The sequence below is a fragment of the Mesocricetus auratus genome, unplaced genomic scaffold (genome assembly GCF_017639785.1).
Source record: "Mesocricetus auratus isolate SY011 unplaced genomic scaffold, BCM_Maur_2.0 Super-Scaffold_4256, whole genome shotgun sequence".
NCBI lineage: Eukaryota > Metazoa > Chordata > Mammalia > Rodentia > Cricetidae > Mesocricetus > Mesocricetus auratus.
In genome coordinates, this window is record NW_024429182.1 from 92,952,122 (window position 1) to 92,962,560 (window position 10,439).

Genomic DNA, 10,439 nt, shown 5'->3' on the forward strand with positions numbered 1-10,439 from the left:
GGCAGGCACCCGAGTTAGTCATAGGAAGCTAAAGCTAAATTAAGAGGTGACAAGATGGAGGCGGCGGTGATGGCATGAATTCCAAGTACTGGCTTGTAAGGCATAAACACTTTGGATTTAAATGGAGACCCAAGAGACCAGAGTCTTCACTGGAATAAAACAAGACAAGCTGGCAATGGTCTAACTCTGTACCATCATATAAATTCACCAATCCCTTGAGTTCTCAATGTAGCATACCAAAGCAATCCCCCAGAAAGTAAGCTTGCTGGGGCTAAAGAGATCTAAGCGATCTGCTTCTGCAGTCCTGACCAGTTTGGATCCCAACACCTGTATAACAAACCAGGCATTCCTGAAAAAGCCTCTAGCTTCAGTTCCCAGAGGGTGGAAACAGCAGGATCTCTGAGACATACTGACTTCCAGTCTAGCTGAGACACAATCCCTTGTGTTCAGGGACAATCCTTACCTCAAAGGAACAGGGTAGAGAGTGACAGAGGAGCACTCTTGACATCCTCTTCTGGATACCATACTTGCACACATATGAATGCTTATACACACACATGCGAGCATGCAAGCACACACACACACACACCACACACACACAGAAATAAAAATAAATCTTTCTAATGTAAGCTTTCTGTCTTCTCATTTCACCCTGCTCCTTTTCTTCCATTAACTATCTCCATTGTCTTCATTCCTAATTGTATCCCATAGGCAAGTAGTTCACAAGTCGAAGCTGACTGTGCACCATTTTCTAAGTGCATTTCCTGTCTGGTTGCCATAATCATAGTTAAGAATCCCATCACATCTTATATGAACTCTTGAAACCTTCTCTGTAGTGAATCTATTCTGCATTCTCAGTGAGTCAAGTATTTTCGATTTTCCTTTCTCTTAGCCAAAGCAGCACTTTTGTCTTTTGTATGACATTTGTCAAGTTTTATTTGTGTAATTGTTCTAATCTCCATCATACTCTAAGCTCCTGGAGGAAAGTGACATATTGAATTTATTTTTTCAGAATTTCCTCATATTACAAAGTTATGAAAATTCTTGTTCTGTTTGGTAGTGGGCTTCCAGGTATATAATTATGAGCTTGACTTTCCTCTCTGCTTCCCCCAGGACAAATGGCTCTTTTCAAACGTGTATCTTGCTGGGCATGCTATCTAAACACTAGGAAGACTGGGACAAGAGGATTGCTGTGAGTTTGAGACCATCTGTGGCTATATAGTGAATCTGAAGCCAGCCTGGACTATATAGAACAGATGTTGTCTCAAAAACAAAGCAAATCAAAGGCATGTCTGAGGTAAAGAGAAATGGAATTGATGTATCTTTTTTGAGTCATAAAATCTACCTCTTGAAATATCTTTGCCTCAAATTATCAGTCACAAAAGACATTAACACCCACCCTGTCCAAAATACACTGAGATTATTTCTTTTAAAAAAATGCCTGTTTGCTGGTGCTTTCATTTAGTCACAGTAAGTACAACTTCATTCTTTGGCAGTGACTTTTCACTGAGCCCAGCTTTGGTATGACTGCACTTACACTGTCATAGTTGTTTCTGTCACTAGGAATCACTGTTTCTCAAGCTTCATTCCACCCCCACCCACTGCCAGTGCTCTAAGAGTCCACTATAGATCTGAGCCTCCTTTCCCTTGATCCAATTCTCTGTGTTTTCACCAGGTCCTTTTTTGCCCAGCTCCTTCAAGCGCTCATATTTCAAATGGAATGTCCTGAGTTACAGGCTTCATCTTCTGCCCCATCCAAACTTCAGCTTCTAACTGTTGCTTCAGGGAAATAGGAATTTTGATCTAGGACAGTGGGGAGTGAGGAGGGTCCAAGATGAAATCCCAAACATATCATCATGGTCCTTTGACTTTCAAACCTATTCCCCCAGCAAACCCTTAAATACTCCGAACCTTATTACAGTAGGGAGTCTTGTTCTTCCAAGGTTTTACTATTAGCTACTAAATGGACCCAAGCTTCCAATGTGTCTAAGCAAATGAAGATTTGGTATGATTACCCACCAACCCTCACAACTTTTTGTTTTCTGGAAGACAGATGAGAAGCTGCATATGTTTTCCCTAATATACTGTAATGAGGGGAATTAAGCTGGGAGTGGTGTTGGTGTTGGTGTTGGTGTTGGTGTTGTTGGTGGTGATGGTGGTGGTGGTAGTGGTGATGGTGGTGGTGGTGGTGGTGGTGATGGTGGTGGTGGTGGTGGTGGTGGTGGTGGTATTGGTGATGGTGGTGGTGGTGGTGGTGGTGTTGGTAGTGGTGATGGTGGTGGTGTTGGTGGTGGTGATTGTGGTGGTGATGGTGGTGTTGGTGGTAGTGATTGTGGTGGTGATGGTGGTGTTGTTGTTGTTGGTGGTGATGGTGGTGGTGATTGAGTTCGGCTCTTTTCTCATGCTGCTGTTGTGTTACACACAGGCAAAGGCTCAGATGTAATCAGTAAGCCACAGCCATGGCCGAGGAAGGCATTGCTGCTGGAGGTGTGATGGATATTTATATTGCTTTACAAGGTATGGTGAGGATATCCCTCATCCACGATGGCCTATCATATGGAATTCACAAAGGTATCAAAGCCTTAGATATGTACAAAGCACACCTTTGTGAGTTTAGATCCATTCGTTAGCATATATGTGTCTTCTTGGTTAAGGCCCTTTGTGCTGAGCACTGAATCAGCCCAATTAAGGTTGATGACAATAACAAAATTAATTTAAGGTTTATTTGAAGATTGTTGAGTATTAAAGCTGTAAATGTAATTGAAATTCCTGAAAGCACAGGTAATTCTTTTTATAAAGATTTAAATGACTCAGTAAATACATTAAAAAATGAAATCACCATGACAAGCCAGGTTATAATTCAAATAAATTGCTTGATGGAGTAAGATTTGGATTATTTTAGAAACTTACCCAGTGCCTGTTTCTCTATAGTTTTAATATAAAAGATCACTGAAGTGTTAACAGTTCAATTAGTCAGGACACATGTCCTATTTACTTTAACATCTTGCAGAACAGAACCAGATATTTTAGTTATAAAAGGGCTAATAAAGTCCTCTGCATACGGTGCATAAAGAAGAAAGGCAAGTTAATTTAGGGAGATTCTTTCACATTACCAATGATAGGCAGCAGGAACCCCACTCCAAATGTATGGAAGTATTTTTATTAGGAATTTTTATAGTAACTCCAATCAAGATATCAACTTGTGATGATGTGGCAATAGAATAGGGCACTGGAGTGTTCCTACTGCATAGAACACACAAAGTCAGAGTCAGCAGCAAAGCAAAATATAAGTGAACAAAAGACATATCAGATTATTTGCAAACTGATATTTTGGGTAAACTACAAAAGGAAAGGAGTATATAAATGTGTGTCTATTTTATTAAAATGTTTAAGCATTGTTTGTGTGCGATTAAATGTTATAGAAAGGAGTAAGAGACACAGTATGTATCTGTTGTAGGTATGCCTGCTATGATAAGGCTGTACGCCTGCCCAAGAGCTGTGCTTCTTACAGACATTTCTGGGTCACAACCACCAGTATGACTTGTCATGACAGTCAAGACATTGTCTATAGTGCCAGTTACATGGATTGCTCCGCTTAGCCAGAACTCAGTGGGAGCAACAGAGAGAGAGAGAGCCCTTGGTGGGAAAAGTACTGAAATGGTTAGAGGAAGGTCAACAGTGGTGTTAGAGGCCCCTAAGATGGACATCAGAACCAAGATACAGTTATGGGGAAAGGGTTATGAACTACATTGAGGATACTATATATTTCAAAAAGTATTTTTCTGTTTAATGTAATCACAGGGCTAGGTGTAATGGCACATGCCTCCAATGTAGGCATAAAGGTAGGGTTATCCTTGACTGCATAGTAAGTTTGAAGCCAGCCTGGATTGCATGAAAACTTATCTTTATACCCTTTCATAACAAGGTTGACACTACAGGGGTGTCCAAGAGAGGTATCCAAAGACTACTGGAGAAAAACCCAAACAAAATGAGCCTTGAATATTGCATTCCATTCCAGTAGGATGGGGAGGGGGGGCACAGAAATCCTCCTGCTGAGGATGGCAGTTGAGTTCCAGACAGACTTTTCCCAGTGTACATTTCAATGTGCAACAGAGATCCAAGGCTTGATGTAGACTTTCTATAGAGATAAAGGTATCCCACAGCTGCAGATGTGCTATTAAACATGAAGCTATCCACTGGCTACATAGAAGTATTTTTTAATAGACAATATCTAATAAAAAATATCCTTATTTTTTTTTGCTATGGGGGCTCATATGTAGTTAGCTATCCCTGTTTGGTCCCAAACTCACTATGCAGACCACACTAGTTAGAACTCAGAAACCTGCCTACAGGCATGTGCCAGTTAAGGATTCTATTTAATAAAGAAAGCAGGGGTTGATTTATTTACATCTGGAATATAAACCAGACATGGCAACAAGCTTTTGTAATTTAAGTGCCTAAGAGACCTAGACAGGAGAATTGTTGCATATTGGAGCCCAGTTTGGGCTACATTATGAGATTCTTTCTCAAAACTAAACTGAAATTAAACTCTGGAAAAGGCAGTATTCCCTGTAGCCAAGAGTTTTGCAGTGTCCCATCTTACAATATATAGTTTTCTTCTTCTGGTTGAGCCTAGTGCCTCACGTATACTATGCAAGTGCTCTACCACCGAGCTACATGGCCAGCCCAGTCATCAAGTCTTTTGACAGTATTCAGGGAAGTGTTACCAGGTACCTCACCACCAAAAGTGCAAGAGAATGTGCTTCCTCCTTGAGGAAAACATGACCTATCATATTATCTGACATTTGGGTATAAGCAGAGAGCTCAGTGTGGCCTTGATTTTGACAAATGTGAAATGTGTTAAGCCATTATGTAGAGCATATCTTTGAGAGTTAGAAGAGGGCCTTAAATCTGAATGTTTTCCCTCTCGTGTACTTTTGAGGTATATAGATTGTGTTAAGAGGAGTTGAATGACCAGGACAATGTCTGCTGAGATGTGTCAGGCCCTTTTAATAGCTAGAGAAGGAAATGTACCAAGTGCTTACTGAACAGGGAAGATACCAGAGAGGCTTCTGAAAGGTTCTGTGCCAAGTTGGCAGAAAACTTAAAAAAAAAACTAGGCTGTCTAAAAAGTTTCTTTAACACTGTTATCTTCAAGTCTCTAAGCTGCTTGTGACTGAGACAAAGGCAAGGGCACACGGAACCCTAATTAAATGGTTTAGTTCAAAGTAGATACTAAAGCGTATATTTTGGGTAAAATCATGAGTCTCATACAGATGTAAAAATGACTCATTTAAAGGAAACTAGTGGAATGCCATAACCTGGTTAGAGGAGAATCCCAAGAAAGACATATTCGGAGATATGGAACATTAAAATGAATGTTCAAATAGTAGACTTTTTGGGTTGTTTTCCCACTGGACAGAAGTCGTTTGCATTTCTATGGATAAGACTGAGTTGCTGTCAGTTACTCACAAGTTGCAGAACAGCTTAGCTTCCCTGAATCAGAATCAGACAGCCCAGCTGTGCCCTAGAATGACAACACACAATTTCTCACTTAACCACAATTTTTTCTTTATAGTCTCTCCATTTTGGGTTGTTTAAAAAAGGCATCTCAAAGATTTTTAATCACAAAATGAGTCTGGCCTCATTAGGTTTGGTGAGGTTATTTGCATAGGTATAGCAAGAATGTTAATTTACCATCTGGGCCTTCTTTGATTTTTTTTTGGAAGTTTCTGTGAGGAATCTCAGCCTAGACTACTTTTTAAAACATTGGCATATATTCACTTTACATAGTAAGGGACTTCATATGGTATTTTATACATGTATTGCGCTGATCAGTTTGACCTGTCCAATTGATATAACCTAGAATCACCTGGGAAGAGTCTTAATGAAGAATCAGCTAGACCAGGTCGGCCTGTGTTTGTGGGTGGGTTGTCTTCATTGTTAATTGATATAGGAAGACCCCGCCCATTGTGGGTAGAGCAATTCCATTGGCCGGAGATCTCAAACAGTAAGAGAGAAGAAAGCAAGCAGAGAGCAAGCAGGGAGTCCTGCACGTGTTTTCTCTTTTTGCTCTTGACCGTGGATGCTTGGGTTCCTGACTTTCTTTCCTTCAGTGATGGAGTATAATCTGCTCTTGACCGTGGATGCTTGGGTTCCTGACTTTCTTTCCTTCAGTGATGGAGTGTAATCTGCTCTTGACCGTGGATGCTTGGGTTCCTGACTTTCTTTCCTTCAGTGATGGAGTATAATCTGCTCTTGACCGTGGATGCTTGGGTTCCTGACTTTCTTTCCTTCAGTGATGGAGTATAATCTGCTCTTGACCGTGGATGCTTGGGTTCCTGACTTTCTTTCCTTCAGTGATGGAGTATAATCTGGAATCCTTTCTCTCTTAAATCTCTTTTGGTCAGGATATTTTATCACAGCTACAAAAATGAAACTGGGATAAGTATGTACTTTGATGGTGTTCCTCTCAAATTCCCTCACAATCCCCTTCACTCCCTTGGACAGTTTTGCTTCTTTTATGTCATATATACAAATATAATTTTTGGTGTGAATTCAAATTAGTTTGGTTACTATGGAAACCTACATGGAGATTCTTAAAACAAATAAAAAACAAAACAAAACAAAACACCACACAACTGAAGACAGATTTACCATATGGTTCACCTACAGCACTTGTGGGTATTTACGTGAAGAGCTCTAAGGAAATGTTTATTGTAATACAGTTCACAATAGCTAAGACATGGAGTCAACCTAGCTGTAAGCTTGACCCCAAATCCATCTGTTAATTTGTCTTAAAGATAGAGGTCAAAGCCAAGGAACTTTTCCCTTAAGATTTATCTGCAATAGCTATACATTTTGGGTACCCTCCTCTCATTTTCTGTTTTTGTGTTTGATATCAGTTCTCACTATGTAGTTAGCTTGTTCTGGAACTTGCTATGTAGTCTATGTGAGTTTATCCTTTTGCCTTTACCTCCGGAGTGTTAGGATTACACCAGATATTATCGTGCCCATCTCAATCAGTGCTGAAAATTCAACCCAGGTCTCCCTGCATGCCAGGCAAGCATTACCAATTGAACTACATCTCTAGCCTCAGGTATAAGAAAATTTAACCTTAACCATTTCCTACCACTGTTCAGATTGTTGATTATGGGGCATTCTAGGAGAGATTACCTCTTTTGTACCCTATTTAAGAAACTTTTGCTTATTCCAAGAACACCTACCTCCTGAATCTGTGGAAGAAATTTTAGGTCACTAACAAGAACATGGATTATAGTTTTACAGCAGCTCATTAGGTAAAAAGGAAAGAGGAAAACCAGAAGAGGGGATTGAAATAGTAAGAAAATATTATAGGTTAGTGATTTCGAGGACCAGTGAAACATTACCTATTTGAGAAACAACACATGCAACAGCTGGAGAAAAAAATAGAGTCTCAAGAGTGTGCAGGGATTGACCCCTAGACTTCTTGGATAAGTTTGGATTCTCCTACAGGAAATGATGCAACTATTCCTCACTTTGAAGAACATTCTTCTGAAGGGCAGAGGAGTGATGGATCAAAGTAAAACAAAGTGAACATGCTATTCTTATGCTATGGAAGGTTTATCTGTTGACATACCTTGGTGCTGGCCACAATTGAGCTGACAGATCTTTTGCATTTTAATCTTTTTTTACATGCCCAAGAAGGGTAGCCTTAATCATGGTATTTCAGGTCAAGTTATGTCTAAGGAGTAAGTAACCTTTGTGGAAATAATGCTCATTGTTGATTTGGAATGTGAGTTGCTATGCAAAAATTGCCTCAATAAGGTCATGTTAATGAATCATAGCAAGATGTTAAAAGACCTTACAATATTTACAGTATTCTTTGAGGGACTGGAAAGATGGCTCAACTGGAGTTCAGGCGGCTCACAACTACTTGCAACACCAGCTGCAGAGGATCTGATGGCCTCTTAGGCCGGCAAAGGCTTTGTATTCTTGTGTACAAATCCACATAACACACACACTCTCACACACACACTCACATAAACACACACACAAACACACACACACACACACACACACACACGCTCACACACTTTACAGCAGATGGGCTTTATCACATATAGCAAAGTTTCTAACTAACTTTCCAGAGGAGGCCACATCAGGAAAGCTGCTCATTTGCACTGCAGTCACAAGAACACCAACAACTGGACTCTGGCCTTTGCTTTCAAATGAAGGATATTGAAGGAGATGAGAATGACTATATTGCCCCAAACAGCTAATCTAAAGACTCATGCATTATAGATGACCACCAACTGATGAGTGGATATAAGAGAATTTTATTGAGCTGAAAAGAAAAATGAAATCTTGAAAACTGCAGGAAAATGGTTTATGCTAAGTAAGGTAATCCAGACTCAGAAGACAAACACTGCATGTTCCCTCTAATATGAATTTAAATGTTTTTCATGTTTAATTGACAGTGGCTGTAGTGGCCAGGAAACTCATGACTGGTACTATAAACCTGGACAAGAGTCTGTGGCTGCGGAGGTCATAAACCTCAGACCTCAAGGGGAATATTTGTTATATGGGCACCACGAGAAACCTTCTAAATATTTATTTTTATCTCCATATATTTGTGCTGTCATCAGCCTGTGTCAGAGATGCTCACTTTTGCAGGGGTTATTGCAGAAGCTCACAACTTGTCGAAGAGCAGAGAATAAGGGATGAGAGAATGGTGAACCCTAAACAGGGTCTCTGCCAACTCTTCCAGGACTCAGGGAATATTGCAGAAAGAGGGGTTGAAAAGAATTTGAGAACCAGAGAATGTAGAGGAGTGATGCACAATGTTGTAGCCAGGCAGTGGTGGCGCACGCCTTTAATCCCAGCACTCGGACTCACTCTGTGAGTTCGAGGCCGGCCTGGTCTACAAAGTTACACAGAGAAACCCTGTCTCAAAAAACAAAACAAAACAAAAACCCAAAACAAATAAACAACAGTAAAATGATGTCATCTGGAAGTGACATGGCCACTGCAATCACCAACTCACAATGGCCTTGTCACTTGTCCAGTATTGGATCTGTCACCACTTCCTCATGCATGGCAAAAGGGTTCATGAGACCTCATCATCCACTGTTGGACTATGGACAATTGCTGGGATGTCACTCTCTCTGCTGGTATAGCTACCTACACACTGCCCATGTTCTGGTAAATAACCTCCCGCTCAGACTTATGCAAGCAACCATTATTAGAGCTATGAAAATTATTATTACTATTGAAAACAGCTAGCAACCATCTGTTGCTCCAGTTCTAGGGGAACCAACACCCTCTCCTGGCCTCCTGGTTACCAGGCATACATGTGGTACACATACACACATTCAAATGAAACATTCATATGCATAAAATAAAAATAAATACATTTTAAAAATGAGAGTGATTGATAAAGAGTTGTTGATTTTTTTCAAAGATCAGGCAGGGAGAACAAGTCTCACCTAAAAATTCTATTTCAGTTTACAAAAGCAAAATCTACTAAGTTATATGGCTTCAGGCTGTCAGATAGCTTGATGGCAGAAAGTGTGCCTAGAATGCATACATGAGGGCCTGATTTCAACCTCAGCACCAAAGAGGGAGTATGTTTAAATGTAATGGGGGTTACAGATAACTTAGCTTTCTTGTATATCTAGTCAGGACATGAAAATCCCAAAAATATTTTAGACAAATAGCTATAATCATCTCTCATTGGTTCTTTCAGTTCTATGTAATTAATTCTGTTTTATGCTGGCTCTCAGGTTAGAAATACTATACACCCATCTGCTTATTGTCTAAGAAGAGCTCAGGAAATTCTGACTCAGCCTACTGGTCCTGCCCTAAAGTGACTTAGGCAATGGCACCAGAAAACTGTACCCAAGATATATTGATTAAAGTACTAGTAGTTTAAAGTACTTGTATAGACCTTTTCTGTAGCTTCAAGACTATCTTTGTTGAAGACAGGGGTATGCAAAGCCTGTGGTTGATTGTAGAGCCTTGAAAGAAATAATATAATGTAATAAATAATATAATAAAAGAAAGCATATCCATGAGTGACAGAGACTCCAAATGACTTTGGTGAATTGCTAATGATCTCTTAAAGACTGATCTGATGAGATCCCATTACAAAAATAACCAATAAGGAATTTGTAGCCAAAACAAAGCTGATCCTCTACTTCTAAAAGCTTTAGAAGACATATTTACACATATTTGGAAAAAGATAATATTATAGTTAATTTATAAAAATGGACAAGCATGGAGGGAAAATTTGGATATGTAGCATTTTTAATTCTTGACTTGCAAAATAATACATCACCATCACTGAGTCTGTAGTAAAATATTAAATAAAGAGATATGGAGCCTATCCTAAACAGTCGTACTAAATTAAATTTGATCAATTAACTTTTTGAGGCAAGGTCTCAGTCAAGGATAATCTT